Raw genomic sequence first — 25,575 nt, 5'->3', positions numbered from 1 at the left:
GGGAGGTTACAAATACCTTCAATAACTCCAAATCTCAAGGAACACAGCTCAAATCAGTTTTACTCAATGCCATAGGAGATATAGTCTTTCTTCTTTTTTCTGATTGCCAGGCCTTCCTGCTGCTTTTGAATCCCAAACATGGGTAGAAATTTGTTTTATCTGTAAATGCTGACCCTGCTATGGAGTTCCAGCATTCGAATTCAGTATACTAACAACTCACTCCATCTTGCCATAAAGAAGGGAACTTGAAGAAATGGGATTCTACACCAAAACCGGTTTGGCTCAGTGGATAGAGCGTCGGCCTACAGACTGAAAAGTCCCATGTTCGATTCCAGTCAAGGGCACATACCTTGGTTGCGGGCACATCCCCGGTAGGAGGTGTGCAGGAGGCAGCTGATCGATGTTTCTCTCTCATCGATGTTTCTAAGTCTCTATCCCTCTCCCTTCCTCTCTGTAAAATATCAATAAAATATATTAAAAAAAGAAAAAAAAGAAATGGGATTCTACCCAGGTAGCAGTCTCGCTGGCAAGAGAAGGTAGTTTGAGGCCACCCTGAGCTGGCCAGAGAAGCTCTGGCTCTCTGCCTATTGGAGGGAAGAATTCCAGTACTTTCTTCCATTGTTGGGTGAATAAGGGGAATTTTATGTGATGTTATTCTCTGCTGTAGGACACACCTCCTCCTGAGTTTCCAGAAGAGGCAAACACATGCCATTAACTCCTCATAATAAAATGGGTATTTGCTGGATTGCTTTGCACTGAATCAACAGTTACCTGACGAAGTGAAAGACTCCTCAGCAGTCAGAGGGGCCTGGATCACGGAAGTAGAGAGGGCATACAGGAGTGAAGTATTTCTTTTAATTATCTACAAATAAAAATCTTTGATCTGAAATAGAAAATAATGTTTAGCTGGGCTCGATGTACCAGAGACTCTTGTCACGTAGGAATAATATTTGCCCAAGTGATACCTTTCTGAGGAAATAAACAGGTACACACCTACCAGGTCTTAAAAATCCTCAGAGCCCCTTGTTCTGGGACAAAGGCATCACTCCTTTGTCCTCAGTAGGTTCCCAGCGAGCAGAACCTAGCTGCTGATGGGAAGAACACAGACATTTTCCCTTAATAATTATACTCTGGAAGGAAGGTATTTTTTACTTCCTAAAGGACAAACCAGCCACTCCTATATCTTAAAAATGAATCTTTGAAAGCATTTTGAAAGCCCATTTATCTCCAGGCTAGTCTCAAATAGATGGAGAGATGAATGGAATATTCATCTTTATTCACCAAACATTTCTTGAGTCCCTATTGTGTGAAAAGTCTTTTTTCAAGGCCCTGCTAAGCATAATACAAAGATGAATGAACAAAACACCTGCATTCAAAGGAGAAGAGAGCAGAATTATGGTTGCAATCCCAGTGGAGTATGAAGTGTGCTCTAAGGGCTTGACCTAGGTGGGGTTTCTAATGGGGCAGATCTGATCCTTGACTGATGATGGGCAAGATTTTTAATATGAGATGGAAGAACATTCTAGGCAGGGAGAAAAGCATGAGTTGGAGGCGGAGTTACCCAGCCGCCTGGCAAAGTGTCATTTAAGGAAACAGAGGAATGCCAGATAACTGAGTCACTATTTTACACTTCAGGTGGAAGGCAGAGTGAACACAGAATTTATTATAACCTGGTGCTATCCTGGACAAACTGGGACCTATTGTGACACTAGTAATTGGGAAATTGCAAGAACAGACTTTTTTTTTTTTTTTTTTTTAAATCCTTACCCAAGGAATGAGGATATTTTTTCCATTGATTTTAGAGAGAGTGGAAGGGAGCGGTAAAGGGAGAGGGAGAGAGGGAGAGAAAGGAGGGAAACATTGTTGTGAGAGAGATACATTGATCAGTTGCCTCCTGCCTGGTGTGGGGATCAAACCTGCAACCCAGGTACATGTCCATGACCAGGAATCTAACCAGTGACCCTCCAGTGCGCAGGCTGACACTCTAACCACTGAGTCATGCTGGCCAGGGCTGCAAGAGAAGCTTGATTGGGAGGAGACTGCAGTGACTTCATTACAGAGAACAGGGGTGGGGATGGGGAGAAAGGTGGGGAGGCGCGGGCAGGCCTAGGAGTACTATATTATTTCCCTGTGGCTGTCACCATAAAGTACCACAAACAGGTGCTTAACATAATAGAAATATATTCTCTCATGGTTCTGGAGGTTAGCAGTACAAGGTCAGGTCTCTCGGGGAGGATCCTTCCTGGCCTCTTCCTAGCTTCTGGTGTCAGTAGAAATCCTTGGCTTGTGGACAAATCACCAGCATCTGCCTTTGTGGCATTTCCTAGTGTGGTCTTCTACTGCATGCTGTCTCTGTGTCTCTTGTCTGAGACACCCATCATATTGGATTAAGGATTTGCCCTACTCTAGTATGCCCTCATACTAACTGAACTACATAGGCAAGGACCCCATTTCCAAGCAAGGTCACATTTGGAGGTTCTGGGGGACACTCCTCAACCCAGTACTAATACCAAACAGGGAAATTTGACTGGGTGAAGATGCTCATGACACTCAGGCAGGAGGGCAAGGGGACAGGGACAGAGAAGTCCAGAGCTTGGAACTGTGCTTCCGTGAGCAGCTTCCCCCAGGGGCCCAGGGGGTGCTTTAGCTCTGAGAGTGCACTTGAAATGTCAAGGCGAGGTTGGAAGGCTGCACACTGTATTCCATCCTGTGTCCACCCAATTTTCTCAAGTCTACGCTTCTCTATTCTCTATTTTCCTCTTCTGGAAGAAGGGGAGATAATTAATACTAGAAATCAAACCAGACTAGAAATTGGGTGATAGCAGTTAAAGTCATGATGACTCAGCTACTTTCAACTTTGGGCAGTCCTGTGACTTCTGAGTCTGTTTCCTCCTCTATAAAATGAGGATGTTGGAGGATGATCCATAAGGATCCTTCTGGCTCTAGAAGCTATGACTTTAGGAGGAAGAAGGTGAACTATGCTCCGCTGCCCCTGTTAGGATACTTTCAATAGGACCCTTCATCATCCCCATCTTTTCCCCCCAATGTATCTATCAGACATTTGTGGTTGCGAACAACCGAAATTTATTAGCTTTTAAAAAATGTTTTTATTGATTTCAGAGAGGAAGGAAGAGAGAGAGAAACATCAATGATAAGAGAGAATCATTGATCAGCTGCCTCCTGCATGCCCCAACTGGGGATCAAGCCTGCAACCCAGACATGTGCCCTGACCAGGAATCGAACCGTGACCTCCTGGTTCATAGGTTGTCACTCAACCAGAGCCACGCGGGCCGGGCCAGAAATCGATTATCTTGAACACAACAGATTTGTCAGAAAGCAACTGGGGGCTGGCACCAAGAACAACCTGGTCCAGATACCCCACTAGGATGAACCTGGTCCCCCTCATCTCCCACGAACTCTCCAAGTTTGTGATCTCTTACTCAAGGGTCAGCTCCCTGGGTGAGTCTCCTCTGTGTTGGGTGTGGGCAGAGAAAAGATAAGATTTCCCCAAAGGGAGATTGAGTTGCTGATAAAAGGAAGGGTTGGACGTGGACAGCCAAGAGAACATGTCTATAGCCAATAAGTACAGTATTTGGAATTCAGCCAAGGATGAAGATTTTCATAATACATTTAGCCATTAGTATCTCTAAAGTTGTTGTATTATTAGACTGTTACCAATCTTATTTTAAGTTAGTGGTTAAGAGCTCATATTCTGGAGTCAGAGAGACCTAAGTCTGAATTCCAGCTTTGCCCCAGGGTAGTGGTGAATTTGGGGAAGTTATTTATTGCTTATACTTACATACAAGGAGCCTGCTTACTCATCAGGAATGTAGGGATGATCAGACTGACCTTATAGATTATTGTCAAAATTAAAGGAGATGATATATACAAAAGAGCTTAATGCAAAGCCTGGCCCACAAAATATACATTGCCTAGTAGTACATTCAGCCAATTTCCAAAGAAATGAGTCAAGTTACCGGCTCCATAGTACCTTTGAGTTCAGCGGCACAAACCAGAGTGAACTCTTCCTTGTAGAAAACCCCACTGAAAAGGACTAAATGGAAACGTAGATGGCTTGAAACAGGGACTAAGTTCTTTCTGAGCAAGCACATTTCACGATTAAGGCAGAGGAGGTGTGGCAAAGGCTTCCCCACGGCGGCCCTGCAGTCCCCGGCCTCCCCCTCCCCGCGGGGACAGGCTGGGGTCCCCGCGCCAGGTGAGCGAACCTCGCCGAGCAGGCGCTGGAGGGCGGAGAGAACTGTCCGGACCGCCTTGGCCCGGGCCCCCAGGCGGGGAGCAGAAAGGGAGGACTGCGACCGCAGGAGCTGCCTCCAGGGGGAGCGCGGAGCACCCGTGGCTCGGACCCCACTGAAGCGCGGGACGGCTCCCTGCCTCCCTAGCTCCCGCGCGTCCTCGTCCCCGTGTCCCGGTCTCCACGCATCCCCGCCTCCCGCGGGTCCCCGCCCCCGCGCTCCCCCAGCCCTTGCTTGCCCCGCCCCGCGCGCCCCCGCGTTCCCGCCCCGCACACCGCCCCTCCCGCGCGCCCCCGCCCCCCGCGCCGGACGCCCGCCAGCGCCGCGGGCCGAGTAGTGGGCGCGGGCGGCCGCTGGGAGGAGGAGGAGGGGGCGGAGGAAGAGGAGGAGGAAGGCTTCGGGAGGAGGAGCCGTGGGGAGGAGGGCCGCGGGGCAGTCGCGCCGGCGCTGGGCGAGGAAGCGGAGCGGCCGCCTCCGGGTGAGCGTCTGCGGGGGTCGGGGCCGGCGGTGTGTCTGCTGCCTCCTCGGTGACCCGGCCGCCGGCCTCGGGACGCTTCTTCCTGGGGCGGCGGGGCCGGGGCCGGAGTCGGGGAGGCGGCCGGGGCCGGGGTCCCGGTGGCGCGAGGCCCTGCGCCTCCTCGGCGGGCCGGCGGGCGGGGAGCGGCGTCCAGGAGCCGGCGGGAGGGCCGAGGCCTGCTTCCGCCGCCGCCGCCCGACCCTCGGCCTCCCGGGCCGCCGCGCGCCGGGCCGACCGCCGCTTTTGTGGCTCGCAGCCGCCGAGAGAGGCCGGGCTTGGCGAGGCCTGGGGCGGCGCGGGCCTGCGCGCTCCATATCCCACTCCACACCCGCTCGGCCCGCTGGACCCCTCGGCTCGGGGCCGGGGACCGGGGATGCCGGGGCCCAGGCGGGGGTGGGGCAGCCGGGACCCCGGACTGCCCTCCGCGGGGGTGCTGCTGGGTGAATTCACTTCCCGGGCTGTGTGGATTGTGGGGTTCCAGCAGCTCCCCTGGACCCGGGGCAGGCCGCGATCTCGTTTGCTTCGGGAGTTGGCAACTTCAGGGACACCGTGGTGGCTCCGTGTGGAGCAGGACTGTTGACATTTCTCAGTGTGGGTCCTGGCACAAAACTTGGAATGTGTGCAGGTACCTGTGTGCCTGCGTCACGTGCAGTCGGAATGTGGAATTCGGGGTTCCGTCCCCGCTCTCTGGAATTCGGGGCCAGGTGGGAACACGCGGTAGAGCTCAGGCTTCCGGGAAGGAAAGCCATACCTTTGAATTCAGTGCCACCAAAGTTCCTTGACCGCTTTCCCTGGACCAGGCAACGCGCATCACAGTAATAATGTGAACGAGACAGAAGGGCTCCAAAACACGTTTCTAATGGGCCGTGTGCCCTGGAATAAAAACATACTTGTAATCAAACAAAAGTAAACTGTTTTCTCCTTTTAGATGAAATCACTGGGGTGTTCTCACCCACAGGAGGCATGCGTTTCTCGATGTTTTTTCTTAATCCACCAGATACCACTACATGAAACTCGCTTCACTTACTTTAATGAATGAATGTTAAGTGGCTTATTTAGTGCTAGAGAGAGTTAAGCGTTATTTGAAAACATGAATGGCACGGTTGACCAAGTTTCACAGGTAAAAGCCCAAAACGTAGCCCCTGATACAAGGCTCCTGATTTCCCTCAGTGCTGCTCACCTGGCCCGCAGGTGGTAAGGTTCAGAATTTCACCGGCTCTGATGGAAATGTGTGGCCTGAGCACTTAGGTTCCAGCCCAGTCCCTGATTGCCCTTAGGGAAGCTGGCTCTCTGATCGGGGACCTGATAAGAATTCTTAGAAGAAAATACTCGGGTTTGGTCAGTGCTTGCCACTGTTTGGTCTGGTTGAGGATCAGCCATGTTACTCACCTGAACGTTTGTCCTTTTTAGGACTCCCTTCAGCATCTCTTTGAAACATTTTCCCCTCTTTATTATGGTCCTTAAATACCTTCTGAATTGGTGGGAAGTATACTGTCCCTTTCCCCTTCTCTTTATTTTTTATTTTTATTTATTTTTTTAGAGATAGAGGAAGGGAGAGGGAGAGAGAGAGATAGAAACATAGATGAGAGAGAAACTTCTACATCAATTGGCTGCCTCCTGCAACAGCCCCCACTGGGGATTGAGCTGCAACCAAGCATGTGTCCTGACCTGGAATGGAACCACTGACATTCTGGTGCATGGGTTGATGCTCAACCATCTGAGCCACACTGGTTGGGCCCTTTCCCCATCTTTTAATGGGAAGGCCTTAAACATGACTGCCACAGGATCCAGGGACACACCGCTGGGTGCCACCTGGCGCCCTCCCAAGGCAGCACCTTGCCAGGAGTGGCAGTGAAGGGGTTTGGGCACCATTGACCTGGGCTGCAGCCCACCTGGGCTGTGCTATGACCTGGGAGGAAAAGCTGGCTGTAGGGACTGGATTCCTACTTGTTCCTTTCAGTGGCCCTCTTTTTAGGGAACAGAAGCCAGTATCTTAAGACTGTCTTGTTATGTAACTTCACTCCTCACAGATAACTGGTAGTTTTCTCCATTGTCGTCAGTTGTCAGGAAACTTTCGTGTTACTAATAGTATGTGTCTTTTATTTTGCTCATGGAAGTCATTGAGCGATGTTATTGAAAAGTCTTACTATACTTTGAAAAAAAGGAAATGTTATGTCCATTTCTGAGTTTGTGGCAGTTACTGTCTTCTCTCAAAAATACACAGTCATGTGAAATGGGTTGGTACAAACTATGTTGAATTATGATCTTTATTTATAATCCAGTATAAATTTATAATCCAGTATAACTAGTGGGTGTATATGCATCCATTTTAATACTTCAGAAGGATAGACATGTAAATGACCCAGAACTAAGATCACTTTTTTGCTGTTTTCTGTTTGTTGTGCCTGTCATGGGAAGTGAAGGTTGTCTGCTTCGGTCCTCTGACCTCATCCCTCACCTCCTCCAGTTTTGGCAAGGGTGCATCTGTGGTCCCTGTGTACTTTTGTAAAATTATCCCTTTTACAAGGGAGGAATTCATAATGTCACAGAAAGAGCAAACTTTTGTGTGTGACTAGATTGATCAAAAGAGTTGTCCAGGTAGTAAACTGGGAACTTTATGTTGAACCAATAGTGAAATTGGCATTAATATTTTATGGTTAATTTATTATGCTTTTAAGTAGTGAAAGCTTTAGGACTGAGTGTACATTTTATTTATTTATTTTTAAAATATATTTTATTGTTTTTTTTACAGAGAGGAAGGGAGCGGGATAGAGAGTTAGAAACGTCGATGAGAGAGAAACATCAATCAGCTGCCTCCTGCACACCCTCTGCTGGGGATGGGCCTGCAATGCCCTTGACCGGAATCAAACCTGGGACCCTTCAGTCCACAGGCCGACGTGCTATCCACTGAGCAACCGGTTAGGGCACGTACATTTTACTTTAAACTCAGGGTCTTCTTTGATGATTCACACAAACATCAAATTTTACTTAGTTGGAACAATTGTTTTTAGGGGGCTGCTAATCTTGATGCTTTCAAGAATAGACATACTAGGTAAAGTCATTTAAGATTTCAGTTCTCAAATTGCACCTAAAGGATATTTTGGAGATGTTAGATCTTCAGTAAGTATACCTTACTAGCTTTGTGACCTTGAACACGCCTTTTTTCCTCCGAGTCTGTTCCTCATATGGGGCTAACGTGGGGATAGTCATCCATTTGACAGTTATTGTGAGCGTCATTTGTTTAAAGTAAAATCCAACCTCTGTCATGGGTTACAGTATTTCTTATCTGGTTCTGCAGAATTCACAGGTTAGGTATTTATTTATTTTTAATTGACTTTATTGGGGTGACATTGGTTAGTAAAATTATATAGGTTTTGGGTGTACAATTCTATACTAAATCATCTGTATATTGTATTATGTGTTAACCACCCAAATCAAGGTTCCTTCTATCACCATTTATCTCCTCTTTACCCTTTCCTACATCCCTCTACCCTCCGCCTCCCTCCCGTTTCCCTCTGGTGTAATCACCATACTGTTGTCTGTGTCTATGAGGTTTTTTTTGCTTAATCCCTTCACCTTTTCACCCAGCTCCATAACCCCAGTCCCCTCTAATAGCTATCAGTCTGTTTTCTAAAGTCTGTTTCTATTTTGTTTGTTAGTTCTATTTCATTTTGTTTATTAGTTTCCACATATAAGTGAAATCATATGGTACTTGTCTTTCTCTGACTGGTTATTTCACTTAGCATAATACTTTCCAGGTCCATCCATGTTGTCATAAAGGGTAAAATTTCCTTCTTTTTACCCTTTGTGTAAATGTACCACAGCTTTTTTATCCACTTATCTAGTGGTGGACACTGGGGTGTTTCCAGATCTTAGCTATTGTACTGGTAAATAATGCTGCAATGGACATAGGGGTGTGTATATTTTTTTGAATCAGTGTTTTGGGCTTCTCTTGTTATATTCCCAGAAGTAGAATCACTGGAACATAAGATTTTTTGAGGTATCTCCATGCTGTTTTCCACAGTGGCTGCACCAATCTACATTACTACCAACAAAGGACAAGGATTCCCTTTTCTCCACATCTTCGCCAACCCTTGTTTGTTGCTTTACTGATGGTAGACATTCTGGCAGGTGTGAGGTGATACTTCATTGTAGTTTTAATTTGAATTGCTGTGATGATTAGTGACTTTGAGCTTCTTTTCATATGTCTATTGGTCATCTCTATGTCCTCTTTGGAGAAGTGTCTATTGAGGTTCTTTGCCCATTTTTTAAATTGGATTGTTTGTTTTTTTGGTGTTGAGTTTTATAAGTTCTTTATAAGGGTAGGTTTTTAAAAATACACAAATCTTATTTGCTTTATCTGTACAACTGCCTTTCTCAGCATTGGTGTGAACTTTAAAGAGACAATGCATGTAGATGTGTGAGTTCAGTGCCTGGCCTATAACAAGTACTACTAGTAATAATTAGATTAAAATACACTGTGATCGGTTGAAAGGAGTATTCTGGTTTGTCAGCAATGTCTATGTAAGACTTGGTTTTTCTTGTTAAGGAAGCCCTGTGTGGGAAAGGGTGAGAGTCCAAAGGGACAAGGAAAGTGTCAATAGGAGAGGAGAGAGTGGGAGTCCACATAAGTACTAATGGTGCCAGCTACTAGAAGAGTGAGGGTGGCAAATGCTTACAGTGTCAACCACCATTGGGTTCCTTGGCCCTGGGTCATGGCTGTCAGTGGTGGAGGATCGAGAACAAAAAAGGTACTATACATGGCCCTCTGCAAGGCCCCAGGCTCGATTCATGCTGTTTTAATATTGCTTTATCACTCTTAATAGCTATCATACTAAACTTGTTTCTTGAAATTATTAAAAGGGCATCCACTCGGCGACTATGTTTGGGGAGCGGTGGCTATCCCCTTGTCCCTGGGAGCAGACCATTGAATAAAGAAAGAAAGAGGAGAAGAAAGAAGACAAGATCTGGTCTCTGAAGACCTAGATGACAAGCAGTTATCTGAACATCACTGAACCCTGAAGGTGTCACTGTGCCATCCTGAAATTTGCCAGCAGGTAAATTTGGTTATCTGAAGAGGCATCCATCTCTAGCAGTTTGGTAGCAGTCTGAGATTCTGTATATTCAATGTACACATTTGTATTTAAAGCTTTTATTCTGAAGGCAGAGGAATATATAGTTCACATTAGATAAAATTTTCATCAAAAATGATAATAAGAGTTTAATGTTATTCTTTAGAACTATGTAGACAAGGTGAGCTCACCAGGTGCTCTAGATAGCCTCTTAGGTCGCTGCTTATGGTTGAACTTGTAGTGGTAGCTGTTGTTCTGGCCACACCGGAAACATGCTGAATGGTTGAAGCAGCAGTACAGTAACACACTTTTAAATCATACTTTGTATGATTTTCCTTTTATGAATTTTGCTTTGATGTTTATAATAATGAAGGTGTTTGCTATTCAAGCTTAATTTCAGTTTCAAAGTAAATATTTTTTGGCAATAGCTATTTTTGTCTTTTGGCATTGCTTTTAAAGTGAACACATACACAACACACACACGGAATAACAGTACTACCAGTTATAACAGACTCCAATTATGTAAGCATGTATCAAACGTAGAATTGCATTAGGATTTTAGTGGTTTGGCACATTTGCAAAATTATTTCATTGTAGAATTAGGAGGAACCTCCTTATTATTAACCAGCTTCTTTCTTACCTAGATGATGAGGAAATTGAGACTATAAGTGATTACATAGTCTTCCCAAAGTTACATACCATATTACAGATTTCATAGTGGAGTCTGGTGTAGACACCTCTTCTTGCCATTGATGCAAGATGTTTTATTTCCTCCTGGGAGCAAGGGAATTTGGGTTTGTGGAGGAAACCCTTCATGGAGGACATCACAGTTGAGCTGGCCCTTGGAGGGTGACCTGCGTTTGATTGGGAAGAGCTGTAGACGACAGGAACATTATCTCAAACAGGCTGAATCAAACCGGAGCTGTGTGTTTACTTCCCTGATTTGATGGAGCTCATCCTCCTAGTGACTTCCTAGACAGGTGATGGGGCAGGGGGTCATGTGTGTGTGTTTGACACCTGGCATGTCAGAAAATGTCCATGTTGTAAATATTTGATGTATAGTCCAGTTGGGTATAGATTTCTAGGTTACCATTTGAGGCAGTGGCAGCCTAACTCTGAAATCTCAGCAACAAATAAAGGTGTGTTTCTCGCTTTCACTACATCTGCTGTGGGCCTGGGGTTCCTCTAGCTTCTTCCTTGAGATCCAGCCTACTGGCACCTGCGTTCCCCTCCCATCACCCATGGCTCGGGCTACCACAGCAGATACAGGGAGAGCAGACAGGCCACAGGCTGGCACTGAATTACTTGGCGCAGAAGTGACACATCACATTTGCTCCACAGTCCATTGTCCAGAGCCAGCCATGCCCCCGCTGGGATGCCGAGAGATGTGGAAGCACATTTAAGTGATTGACCGAATGTGTGCCATGTTGAAAGTCAGTTTCTCTGGGAATTTTTAAGGCGTTGCCCTGCCAGCTTCTAGTGCTATCTCTTAGCAGCATTACACATCCCAGTCATTTGTATGTAATTATTTTCTCTTTCTGGATGCTTTATATACCTTTGTATTATCTCCTTAACTCTAAAATGTTACCATAATGTGTCTGATTGTTATTTTTTCTTTTTGGATAGACTTGAGCAGTCCATGGATCCTTAGACTCTACACTTGGATTCTTGGATTCTGGCAAAATGCTTAAAATTTCTTTTATAACTTCTTCCCCTTGAATTTTTTTCCCGCCTGACTGAAGCTCTTTGTTGGATGTTGGGCCTCTTGAATTGATGTATTAATTTTTTTCCCCTCAATTTTTAAGATTCAGCTTTTTTGTTGTTATTGTTGTTCTTTTTTGGGGGGTGAATATTCTCCATTTTTCTCCTTTTGAATTTTAATTTTTGGCTTCAGGAGTTCATGTTTTTAACTGTTCTCTTCCCCACTTTTGAAAATAAATAGCATATGATTCTTGTTTCAGATTTGCAATAATTTTTTGTAGATGTGTTTTTTGTTGCCTTCCCTTCCAGTAGGCTTCAATTTCAGCTTTCTCCAGTTTCTCTAAGCCAGTTAACACTGTTGTTGTCTGCTTTCCATTCCTCATTGACCTTGTGTTTTTGGGGGATGAGGAAGAGGGATAATAAAGATAAGAAGTATATCTACCTAATAAAAGAGTAACATGCTAATTGACCGTACCTTTGTGACACCCACCAGCCAATCAGGAGTGAATATGCAAATTAACCCAACAAAGATGGCAGGTTAATTTGTATACACAGGCGCCGAGTGGCCGAGGATGGGGCAGGGCGAAGGCATTCCTCACCACCCCACCTGCTCTGGGCCTCTGGGCAGCGTGGGAAGGCAGAAAGGCGGCTCCGAGCTGGAGCAAAAAGGCTGCTCTGGCCAGAGTGAAGGCGGTGCCGGCAGCCAGGGTAACGAAGGCCCATTCTTGCATGAATCTTCATTCGTGTATCAGGCCACTAGTGTTTCATAAGCTCATGCAAAGATTTTTTGTTCTTTTTAATAGTTTGTGTTTGTTTTTCTAGCATCAGTGAATATTAAAGCCTTTTACCTTAGGGGGAATTCACATCTAATTTCTCTTTAAATAAAGATTTTCAGTGTTCAGCTAGTGTCATCCTGGAGGCACATCTCTGTCACTGAGCTCCATGTAACTTAAATACGAAATGCCTGCTCTCCTACAGTGGGCAATGCAAATTATTTTAAGTTGGATCATTTTTTAAAAATATGTTTTTATTGATTGCAGAGAGAGGAAGGGAGAGGGAGAGAGGTAGAAACATCAATGAGAGAGAAACATCATGGATTGGCTGCCTCTGGCATGCCCCCTACTGGGGATCAAGCTTACAACCCCAGCCATGTGCTCTGACAGGGAATCGAACCATGACCTCCGGGTTTATGGGTTGACACTCAACCACTGAACCACACCGGCTAGGCTTAAGTTGGATCATTTTAATATCAAGAGGTCACATGTGCAGCATCCTACAATAAATAATTATATTAGATAATTATCAGTTTACAATGCACATAATGTTTTCCATTTTGTAAGATTATTATTTGCTTAATAGGGCTATATTATTAATTTGAATAATTATTGCTCCCCAGGATCCCCTTTATCTCTAAAAATCAGAAGTGAGGTTTATGTATGCTCTTAATATATGTTTAGTAAATCTTATATGGACTACTTTTCCTATCCCAAATCTGCTATTCTCAATTTTATTATACTATTGAAGATGAGGAAAGACAATATTAACTGAAAGTTCATATTCTCTAATGCATGCTGAATGAAAAACTCATATATTCTATGCAAAAGCATTTGAGTAGTTAATAAACTCTAAATTGGAGACTTTGTGTTGAGATCTAAAGGCTGAGAGGTTCAAAACAGTTGTGTCACTTTTCAGTATTTATATTTTTAAATGGATTTATATTTTATATTTATATTTTTCCTGGATTGGAGCGGGTGCTGGCCGGGCTGAGGGGGGACCCCCCCACCCATACACGAATTGCGTGCACCGGGCCTCTAGTTTGTCATAAATTCTGAAAGGGTTTTACCTGCTCAGTAGTTTAAACAGTGAGGCCATTCTTTCTCACAGGCAGTCAACGTGCTGAGATTGCTTAGGGCAGTGGTCGACAAACTGCGGCTTGCGAGCCACAGTTTGTCACTCTGTTGACTAATGAGTTTGCCGACCACTGGGATAGGGGCTTTATCACAAGGAACAACAGCCTGTAATTATTGGAATTGAGAGTCTAGGTCAGTGGTCGGCAAACTCTTTAGTCAACAGAGTGGCAAACCTCAGCTCGCAAGCCGCATGTGGCTCGCGAGCCGCAGTTTGCTGACCACTGGCTTAGGGTATTTGCTATGTTTTTAGCTAAAACATTGGTGAATGCCTAGAAAGGTATAAAAATATGTACATTAAAATTTAATATGCACATATATGAAGACTGAGGATTTGTTACATAAGTATACTGCTTTTTAAATCCAACATGTTTAAATCTGAATTAGAAAATTAAGGAATGAGTTTATTTCATTAACTGATTCTTATAAGCCAGCTCCATTAATATTTTAAATGATTGAATCTATGAACTGTTGTTTCATATTTAGTTGACTAGCAATGGATTGAACACAGTTACAGGGAAAGATGCTTAGAAATGCTCACATAAAAGTTCTCTGCAAGTTTAATGTCTGAGTATATACATAGTTTTATTTTCATTCAATCACATACTCTTGGAGCTGGTTAGGTTTTAGATAGAGATCAATGTGTTATATGGGAAACCGAGACTCGGGAGATTCACCCAGTGTCACACAGGGAACTTAGAGCTACATTATGTTTTTATGTAAGTGGTCTACAAAGTGGGAGTGAACCACTTCAACATTTTTATTAGAGCTTTTGCTGTAATCATAAATTCATTCTTAATTTAAATTAAACTTTAAGTCTACCTTTTTTTTTTTAATCCTCACCAGAGGATATGTTTTTATTGATTTTAGGGAGAGGGAGAAAGAGAGAGAAACATCGATGTGAGAGGGAAACATTGATTGGTTGCCTCCCGTATGCACCCCCACTGGGGATTGAGCTTGCAACCTGGGTATGTGTCCCAACTGGGAAGCGAACCTGTGACCTTTTGGTGTATGGGACAATGCTCCAACCAGCTGAGCTACACCAGGACAAGTCTACTTTTCTAAACTTGGTTATCTTTAAATTTCTTTATCCACCTTTGTTAGCCATACAAGTATTCCTGTTGCTTTTTAAAATGAAGCTTATTGTGATAAGATCTAGAGGCCCTAAAAGAAGGCAAAGCAATTATATTACATTTACTCTGTTCCAGTTACTTTTATTTGCATGTAGTTCTCAAGAATGTGAAGAGCCAGAGATTTTAACGCTATGTGCAAATTAACAAGATAGCTTGACATGGTTACCTGGTTGCTGCCAGGAGACATGAGATGCCTGGGCCCGAGATAAAGGACTTTTTTCAGGATACTGTCCTTAGCCAGGGTATGAGCCTTTGTGCCACCTCCTGGAGCACCAATACCTTGTTGAGAAAAGAACGTAGGGGACCAAAGAAGAAAGCAAGGAAAATACCTAGAAGTCCACTTTGCAATTATGCCAGTAAGATAGGACAGTAGCTTGGACCAACAAGATGGTGGAAAGTGATTGGATTCTGCATGTATTTTGAAGATAGCTGAGATTGGGATGTGGGGTGTGAGAGAAAGAGAGGAGCCATGGATGATCCAAACCCTTTGTTCTGAGCCATTGGGAGAATGGAGTAACCACAAATGAAAGTGGGAAAGGCTGCAAGGAGAGCAGGGGTGGGGTGGGATGGGAAAGATCCAGAGCTTCATTATGAACTGGTTAAGTCTTAGGTATCTCTAAGACAGCAGAGTGGCCATGTCAAGAAGGGAGTTGAGCCCTAGCTGATTTGGCTCAGTGAATAGAGTATCGGCCTATGAACTGAAAGGTTCTGGGTTTGATTCCAGTCAAGGGTACATGCCTGGGTTGTGGGCTTGATCCTCAGTAGGGGGCGTGCAGGAGGCAGCTGATCAATGATTCTCATCATTGATGTTCCTAGCTCTTCATCTTCCTTCCTCTCTGAAATCAATAAAAATATATATTTTTTTTAAAAAAGGAGTTAATTGATCACTGGGCTAAAGAGAGAGAAATTCAAGCCCAGCTGGTGTGGCTCAGTGGTTGAGCTTCGACCTGTGCACCTAGAGGTCACTGGTTCAATTCCTGGTCAGGGCACATGCCTAGGTAGCAGGCTCGATCCCCAGCAGGGGGTATGCAGAAGGCAGCCAATAGATGTTGAGGTTTTCCCCTCATCGATGTTTCTATCTTTCTCTCCCTATCCCTTCTTTGCTCTCTAAAAGTTAGTAAAAAACATATTTTAAAAAAAGGAAATTCGAGAGTAGATGACACATCAGTATTATTTAGAACATGAGAATGAGTGAAGTTGCTAAGGACATGAGTGTTAATGAAGAAGAAATGACCAAAGTCGAGTGCTGGGGAGCTCCAAAATTAAGAGATTGGAGGCAATCTGAGGCGTGGTCAGCTGTGTCAAATGCTGCTGAGAGAGCACCTAAGATAAGGACTGAGAATTGGTGCTGGATTTGCAGTGTGGACATCATTAGTGACTGACGAGCAGTTTCTGTGTAGTAGAGTAGGTCTCTGGTGTGGTTTAAGAGAAAATTGGGAGACAGGGAATGGTAGGCCTCAGGTATGCATGATTTTCCCAAGGTGCTCTTTTGCAGAGGGGATTAAGAAATTGAACCTCTTTCTCCACCCATAGCTGTGTGGAAAGTGGGGTCAAGACAAGTTTGTTTATACATGTAAGAAGTGATATTTTTAGGAGTGATCCTGTAGAATGGGGAAATTGTTGGGTAATGAAGGAGATCACGTGTGCCAAGTGGAGGGTGCCTTTAGAAAGGTGTGGGCACCTGCACAGAGACAGGATAGATGTGCAAACCTGTGTCGCCAGGTCGGTAGACGTAAATTGAAGTGTTGGACTTTGAAATTTGCTTGTGATGTTTTTAATTTTCTCGGTGAAACAGGAAGCTGGCCCATCAGCTGGGATTGAAAACGGGGGGAGTAAGTATTATAGGAGTGAGAAAAGCTGTGAAATGCCCACAAGTGCAGAGTGAATGGAATGTAGTTTGATTTCCAGGCACATGGAGGCTCCATCTGAAGTTCAGGTCATGACCATAAAGTGAGATCAGTCAATGCTTATGGGTTTGTGTAGCCACATTCCCCTGTAAGGGCACAGGTGTGGCCCAGGTAGAGTTGGATTTAACCAATGTTGTGGTTTTGCCAAGAGAGTTTTTCAGAGTGAGAATGGGGGAAGGATTAGGGTTAGGTCTGTGCTGGGGAATGATTAGGATTAATCGTGGAAATATTTGGAATAAGGAGGGGAAAGAGACACTGAAAAGTTGAGCCTATGACTCTTGTCTTCATTTATTTTTATGTTTCTTATTTTTTTAAATTTATCTTTATTGTTGAAAGTATTACAGATGTCCCCTTCCCCCCATTGACCCTCTCCTCCCCACTCCCACCCTTTCCCCAGGCCTTCATTGCACTATTTTTTTTTTTCAAGAGAAACATCAAAAGTGCTTTATTCAAAGTAATAACCATCGCTAGCTACACATTTCCTCCATCTTTCAGGTAATTTGTGGATACTGTCCCAATAGAACTTATCTTGTTTTGAGGCAAACCAGAGACCCAATTTTCCACTTTTTTTTAAAATTTAATAAATCTTTATTGTTCAGATTATTACAATTGTTTCTCCTTTTTCCCCCCATAGCTCCCCTCCACCGGTTCCCACCCCACCCTCTGCCCTTACCTCCCTGCCACTGCCCTCATCCATAGGTGTACGATTTTTGTCCAATCTCTTCCCCTACCCCCCACACCTCTTTCCCCCTGAGAATTATCAATCCACTCCCATTCTATGCCCCTGATTCTATTATATTCACCAGTTTATTCTGTTCCTCAGATTTTTAATTCACTTGATTTTTAGATTCACTTGTTGATAGATATGTATTTGTTGTTCATAATTTTTATCTTTATTTTTTTCTTCTTCTTCCTCTTCTTAAAGAATACCTTTCAGCATTTCATATAATACTGGTTTGGTGTTGATGAACTCCTTTAGCTTTTTCTTGTCTGTGAAGCTCTTTATCTGCCCTTCAATTCTGAATGATAACTTTGCTGGGTAGAGTAATCTTGGTTGTAGGTTCTTGCTATTTATCACTTTGAATATTTCTTGCCACTCCCGTCTGGCCTGCATAGTTTCTGTTGAGAAATCAGCTGACAATCATATGGGTGCTCCCTTGTAGGTAATTAACTGTTTTTCTCTTGCTGCTTTTAATATTCTCTCTTTGTCTTTTGCCCTTGGCATTTTAATTATGATGTATCTTGGTGTGGTCCTCTTTGGATTCCTTTTGTTTGGGGTTCTGTGCACTTCCTGGACTTGTAAGTCTATTTCTTTCACCAGGTGGGGGAAGTTTTCAGTCATTATTTCTTCAAATAGGTTTTCAGTATCTTGCTCTCTCTCTTCTTCTGGCACCCCCATAATTCAGATGTTGGTACGCTTGAAGTTGTCCCAGAGGCTTCTTACACTATCTTCAACTTTTTGGATTTTTTTTTCTTTTTGCTTTTTCGGTTGAGTGTTTTTTGCTTCTTTGTATTTCAATTCTTTGACTTGATTCTTGTGTTCCTCTAGTCTGTTGTTGGGTCTCTGTATAATATTTTTTATTTCAGTCAGTGTATGTTTAATTTCTAGTTAGTCCTTTTTCATATCCTCAAGGGTCTCGTTGAATTTATCGGCCTTTTCTAGGATATTCTTGAAAAACCTTATAACCGTGGTTTTGAATTCTATATCCAGTTGTTTGTTTTCCTCCATTTCTTTAGTTTGTGATCTGTTTCTTTGTCTCCACATTTTCGCTACTTCCCTGAGTTGGTAGGGTGGCTTTGTGTGCTAGGTGTCCTATATGGGCCAGTGGGTCAGCCTCCCAGTTACCTGAGGTGGACACTCATGGTGCACCCCTTTGTGGACTGTGTGTACAGCCTTGGTGTAGTTAAGCCTGATTGCTGTTGGTACACTGGGAGGAATTGACCTCCAGGCCAATTGGCTGTGAGGACCCGCTGTGTCTATAAGGGAAGAACTGCTGCGCTGGAGACACGCTTAGGGGGCAGGACTTGCTTCAGTGGGGCTTTGGTGCTCACTGAGTCTGCCTCTTGAATGTGTCATTTATGGATGTGAGTGGTTGAAATCTGGTGTCTTCTCACACTGACCACTAGATACACTGGCTTCTGGATCTCCAATGGGATGCTGGTCAGCTACTGTCTGAGGCCACCCAGGAGGAGGTACAGTGAGAACTACAGTTTTCTCCTCTTTGCTTGGGGTTTGGAGGTTTTGGAGCTGTCTGACCAGAGCTGCAGTTTGTTAGGTTAAGGTGCGATAGGGCAGACCATTTATATGTAAAAGCCGCTGCGTGGAGCTTGGGTGGGTTTGTAGTTTGTGCGGGGCGGGTCTCAGGGAGTCCTAGGCTAGGGCGTGGCAAACAGCGATGGCTGCCAGTCAGCTGCCTCTGCGTTTCCACCTTTTCAAGTCCCCGCGCCCCATGCCCTGCGCAGTAAACAATGATTGCTGGGCGCACCTCTCAGCTTTTCAGCGCTTGTGCACGTCTCAGTGCTCTTTTCTCTTTCCTTCTAGTTGTAGAACTTCCACTCAGCCAGCTTTCCCGTGGTTCTGGGTGATAGACGTTTTGTCTTTTAGTTGTAGTTTTGAAATTGTTGTGCGAGGCAGCAGTTTAGGTGTTCACCTATGCCGCCTTCTTGGTTTCTCTCCCTTCATTGCACTATTGTCTGTGTTCATGGGTTATGCGTATGCTATATAATAAAAGGCTAATATGCAAATTGTCCCCTCCACTGGGAGTTCAACCGGGAGTTTGACCAGGGGATCGGGCTGGCCTGCCAACTGCCTTCGGCCCCTCCCCCTGGCCAGCCCTGCCTGATCACCCCGATTGGGGCGGGCAGGCCGGACTCCACCTATGCACGAATTTGTGCACTGGGTCTCTAGTATGCATATAAGTTCTTTGGTTAATCTCTTCTCCCTCCACCTTCCCACCCCTACCCCTTCTCTCTGAGAATCTTCAGTCTATTGCATGCTTCCATATCTCTGTATTTATTTTGTCAATTTCTTTTGTTCATTAGATTCCACATAAAAGTGAGATTGTGTGCTATTTGTCTTTCTCTGACTGGCTTATTTTGTTGGCATATTACTCTCTAGGTCCCTCCATGTTGTCTCAATACTCTTGTCTTTTAGACTTTGAGTATTTCAAGCCATTCCCTGAACATATATACACCAAACAAAATGTTAGATTTGCAAAACATTATTTTGGGTGGGGTGAGAAGAAGGAGGAGGCTGCCTAGGTTCTAATAAGACAAAGATAATACAGTATTCTTATCTACTGATTTATATTTTTGTTTGGTTTCCAGTCACAGTGTAACTGGAAGCCAAGAAAAGGCCTTGCATTTTGATTTAACCTGATGGATTTGTTCAGCCATTCCCTTTAAAAAAGGAACAAACAAGTTCACATACTTCATTTTTATAAAAATGCCCCATATTTATTAGAGAACATTTAGAAAATAAAGTACTGGCAATAATATTTACAAAGTCTTCTGCGGTCCAGTTGACGGTTCTGCTGTATTTCTTACTGGTCTGGTTTTCCTCCCTATTCTTTCTACATAATCAAGACCACACTTTACATATGATTTTGTTTCCTGTGTTTTTGCACGTAACAAATGAACAATAATATGAACTTTTCCCCACGTTATTTATAACTTTATATAAATATCAATTTTAGTGGTTCCCTCAAGTCCCATTGTGTAGGTGTGCGGATTTTATTTACAGTTCTCATACTATTGGAACTTAGAATGCTTCTGATATTTAAGACTTAAATTTATTTCTTTATTATATATACTAATGCAGGTGACATTATGCTTTGGTTTCATATTATTTCTTCAAGATTTATAAAAATAGCATTATTGGGTCACAGAGTATGCATATTTTTAATATTCGCATATATCCAAGGTATATTTTTACAGCTCTGCTAAGACATTTTCATGTAAAGGATATCATTATTTAGATAAATCTTTTGCTGATTTGACTTGTGTAAAATCATTACTATTTTAATTTGATTCTTATGAGGGTCGGTATTTTTCTGGGAATGTGTTGAGCCAGTTGGTTACTTATGTGAAAAAATGCACGTTATTCCCTGCCTCACACATATCAATACTAGATTAATCAAGGACTTACATTTGAAAAATACAACTTCGATACTTTTATAGGAAATACAGGAGAATTTAAAGCTGTCATGTGTCGGGGGATTTCTTAAGATAATAGAACGGCAAACAATAAAAGAAGACTGACAAACTTGACTAAAGTAAAATGAGAAATTTCTGTTCATGGTACTACAAAAAGAAAGAAAGTCAGGATACAAGTCCTACACACTATACAGCTACAGAGAAAAGAAAGATGATCTGTGGAACTGTTGTGGAGTGATTTCTGGGGGTCTGGAATATACCTGGCATGTCATAAATCTTTTTGTTCTATATATTTAGCCATGCATTTGAATTATTTTTCCCACAGTAATAAAAAGAAAAACATTGCTTAAAAGCCAACCCATTTTACATTCCCACCAGCAGTGTACGAGGGTTCCAGTTTTTCTACATTCATGCAAACACTAGGGCTCGTCATTCTAGTGGGTGTGTAGTGGTATTGCATTGTGGCTTTTAGTTACAGTTTCTCAGTGATCGGCAGTGTAAGAACCTTTTCCTGTGGTTCTTAGTCATTTGCATGCCTTCTTTGGTAAAAGATCTATTTCAGTCATTTGCCCATTTAAAAAATTGTGTTATTTGTCTTGCATATAAATATATGTAAATATATATCCTATATAATAAAAGCCCAATATGCTAAGTGTCCAGTCGACTGGTTGGCCATTCAACCAATCAAAGCGTAATATGCCAAGGCTGCTCAACCGTAATATGCTTGCTATGACATGCACTGACTATCAGGGGGCAGACAGTCGACTGGCCGACCAGTCGCTATGATGTGTACTGACCACCAGGGGGCAGACACTCCGATGGATAGGTTAGCTTGCTGCTGGGGTCCGGTCAATTGGGACTGAGTGAGATGGGACGGACACTCCCTGGCCCCCTCCCACAGTCCCTCCCCTGCTGGCTACTCTCCCACATCTCTCCCCAGCCCCAATCGTGCAATTGTGCACTGGTGGGGTCCCTCGGCCAGGCCTGTGCCCTCTCGCAATCCAGGACCCCTCAGGGGATGTCAGAGAGCTGGTTTCGGCCTAATCTTGCAGTGCAGGCCAAGGGATCCCACTGGTGCACGAATTCATGCACCAGGCCTCATATATATACATATACATATACATATACATATACATATACATATACATATACATATACATATATATATACTAGAGGCCCGGTGCACGAAATTCGTGCACGGGGGTGTGTGTCCCTCAGCCCAGCCTGCACCCTCTCTAATCTGGGACCCCTTGAGGGATGTCCGACTGCCCATTTAGACCCGATCCTACATCCCTCTCATAATCCAGGACTCTTAGCTCCCAACTGCTTGCCTGCCTGCCTTCCTGATTGCCCCTAACCGCTTCTGCCTGCCAGCCTGATCACCCCCTAACCACTCCCCTGCCAGCTTGATTGATGCCTAACTGCTCCCCTGCTAGACTGTTTGCTCCTAACTGCCCTCCCCTACAGGCCTGGTCACCTCTAACTGCCCTCTCCTGCAGGCCTGGTCACCCCCAACTGCTCTCCCCTGCAGGCCTGGATCCCCCCCAACTGCCCTTCCCTGCAGGCCTGGTCGCCCCCAACTTCCCTCCTCTGCCAGCCTGGTCACCCCTAACTGCCCTCCCCTGCAGACTTGATTGCCCCCAACTGCCCTCCCTTGCATGCCTGGTCCTTCCCAACTGCCCTCCCCTGCTGGCCATCTTGTGGTGGCCATCTTGTGTACACATGGGGGCAGCCATCTTGTGTGTTGGAGTGATGGTCAATCTGCATATTACTCTTTTATTAGATAGGATAGAGGCCTGGTGCATGGGTGGGGGCCAGCTGGTTTGCCCTGAAGGGTGTCCTGGATCAGGGTGGGGGTTCCCTTGGGGCATGGGGCCGCCTCGGCGAGGGGCCTGTGGTGGTTTGCAGGCCGGCCACGCCCCCCCGGCGGCCCAAGCGGAGGCCCTGGTATCTGGTATTTATTTACCTTCTATAATTGAAACTTTGTAGCCTTGAGCGGAGCCAAGACTCCTGCTTGCTCCGTGGCCGCAGCCATTTTTGTTGGGATGTATTTATCTTCTATAATTGAAACTTTGTAGCCTTGAGTGGAGGCTTGGGCTGGCCAGGGTGTGCAGAAAGCTTGGCTCCTCCATCGCCGGGGGCAACCCAAGCCTCCTGTTTGCTCTGTGGCTGCAGCCATCTTGGTTGGGTTAATTTGCATACTTGCTCCTGATTGGCTGGTGGGCGTGGCTTGTGAGTGTAGCGGAGTGATGATTGATTTGCATATTACTCTTTTATTAGATAGGATAGGATACACACACACTGAATGGCCAGATTATGATGATCTCTGAACGCATAATAATCTGGCCACTCAGTGTGTGTGTGTGTGTGTGTATTTTATTTTTTTTCTGGGTACAAATTCTTTATCAGATATGTAATATGCAAATATTTCCTCCCAGTCTGTGGCTGGTCTTTCTCTCAACAATGAGTTTTGGAGCACAAGAGTTTGGACTTTTGAACATTGTTTTAATGAAGTCCAAAGTTGAGTGGTTTTCGGGAGTAAGTGTCTCAGTTGGTGCTGTTTGTCTCTGAAGTACTGAAGTGGTTACTTTGGACAGATGGCCCCACTTCAGAGCTGTGTTTTGCAGAGAGGATTTATCAGCCTCTTCCATCATGCCAGACATGGATTCCCTGGGTGTCTACTTTTCTTATGCCCATTTTCAGATGAGGAAACTGAGGCAAGGATGCCCCAGGTCCTTAGGCAGTAGTGGCTGTGGTCTGAGCTCAGGCCATGTGGCTGCAGAACTGTGCTCAGGATCACTGGACTTTGTCCCTGTGCCCCATGATGTGTTCACACACTCAGTTAAAGTGGTGGTTACTGATCATGTTCTGAGGGGTCAGCACTATGTCTATGAACCTCCTAAGGTTTCGTTTGCTCTTCTCTAAAATGGAGATAATAGATAGTATATTCCAAATAGAGTACTTGGGATGATTCCAGAAGATTCATGTACATTTCTATGTATGCACATAGTAACCTTTGACTGGGTGGTGGGGGCAGTGTTGTTAGTAACGGAAGTAGGTGACAGGAACCTCCCCTCCTTCTGGTGTGAGTTGGGCATCTCAATGATGGTAGCATCCTAAATATTTATTTTACAGCCCTCTCATAGTCTTCTGTCAGTGTTTGCTTATAGTGAGTACTGTCACCTAAGGATCTTGAGGGTCTAAGGATTTGCTTTTTCATCCTGTGGTTTGCAGCTTTCTCCTTAATACCTTTCAAGGGAGTGCAGAGTTTTATTAGGACCAGGATGTGGCCTGGAGTGATGAAATAAGGCAGGCAAGGGAGGTGAAGAGGTCAGCTTCCATTTTGGAAAGTTACAGAATCGTAGTGGCTGATGAGAACTGCTTGCTATATGGGGTGAACTCAGGTGCCAGGGTTGTTAGATGTTGTGTGTTGGGCTGGGTAAGGTGTTCATTCCTGATGTCCATAGGTGCAGAGCTACCAGAAGAGTCTAAGTTGTGAAGAGGGAAGACGAAGACTGAAATGTGAGTGTGAGGTACGTGGAGGGAGGCAGGTGTGGAGGGGAAGACTGTGTCACAGATTAGAAGGTAGGAAGAACCAGGTACAGTGGGAACTTTTAGCAGTAAGGATTAAAGAAAGCTGTTGAGACCTTTGACCTCAAGGGCATCAGAAACCTGCTTCTCATGATTCCAGGTGGCTGAAACAGACACACATTCTACATGCACTGCCTCTTTTCTTTTGTAAGTATGGATAGGGTGGTTTTTCTGTAGTAAAATAAAACCTGCCCAATGGTTACAGAAAGATCTAATGTAGAAAATATGGACTACTGGGGGCCTCTGGATCCCTTTTCCTGTTCCTAGAGATAATCACCTTTTAGGCATTTATTTACTCTACATATTTAGGCATCTAGATGTATACACAAATGAGGTCATTCTTGCATTTTGTTTTGTAGCTTGTCTTTTTCCAACAATGTGTCTTGGACCTCTCTGTTTATCTGTATAGTATTTCATTGTATTGATAGATTATAATTTATTATACTAATCCACTGATTTTTGATGTGTATTATTATTATTGTTTCTTGGAAGATATTTAAGTCTGCATTTTTATCAAAATGAATTAGGCAGTAGAAGTCTGTGTAGTGATTAAGTGGGCTCATTCTATAGAATCAGTTGTATGATTTTAGGCAAGAGCCTTAATCTCTGCCTCAGCTTCCCCATCTGTGCAATGGGAACATTACTATCGTTATTGCTACTATTAGCCGCAAGCACCCACATAGCCTCGTATGTGCTAGATATTTTTTAAAGGGCATCACATATATGAACGTATTTAACCTGCACAACTAACTCGAGTGATCGATACTGTTATTTCTAAGATCACACAGCTGTTAAATGGTGGAGCCAATATGTATGTGAATTTATACATTCTGATTCCAGACAAGCACTCCTGCTGTGTTATACTTCTGCGTGCATAATACCGGATTTGCAGGGTTATAAGAATTAAATGAGACACAACATATTCTTATGGCTTCAACTAAGGCCCGCACAGCCATGGGCAAACTACGGCCCGCGGGCCGGATCCGGCTGTTCTATCCGGTTCTCTTGCTCTCCCCTCCGCTCCTTTACTTTGAATTTATATTAGTTCATACAAACACTCCATCCATGCTTTTGTTCCGGCCCTCCGGTCCAGTTTAAGAACCCATTGTGGCCCTCGAGTCAAAAAGTTTGCCCACCCCTGAGCATCTAATAGGCCAATGGGCCTATTTTTACCAACAATAGACCAGTACTAGGTACATGATCAAGTATTATTAGTGTTTGGAAAAAAATATCAATGCTGTAGAACATTGTTTTCCTTATGTCCTTGTTTTGGCATGAATATATATAAAAAAGACAAATTCCTAATAACATAATCACTTGGTTAAAGCATATGTGAATT

At 44.2% G+C, this 25,575-nt stretch overlaps 1 protein-coding gene across 2 annotated transcripts in view; it reads left to right on the top strand.

Moving 5' to 3' along the window:
• The first annotated feature begins 4,596 nt into the window (after nucleotides 1–4,596).
• The window catches only part of SOCS6 (suppressor of cytokine signaling 6), a 32,057-nt gene continuing 11,078 nt past the window's right edge, over nucleotides 4,597–25,575 (top strand). For both annotated transcript variants that reach the window (XM_080685684.1, XM_080685685.1), the window contains exons 1-2: nucleotides 4,597–4,731; nucleotides 9,634–9,827. The gene's annotated coding sequence lies outside the window, so the exon portion shown is untranslated. The remainder of the gene's footprint in view (nucleotides 4,732–9,633; nucleotides 9,828–25,575) is intronic.

This window comes from Plecotus auritus, assembly GCF_963455305.1.
Source record: "Plecotus auritus genome assembly, chromosome: 8".
Lineage (NCBI taxonomy): Eukaryota > Metazoa > Chordata > Mammalia > Chiroptera > Vespertilionidae > Plecotus > Plecotus auritus.
Note: the sequence above shows the minus strand (reverse complement) of the source record. Positions and strands in the feature narration are given on the sequence as shown.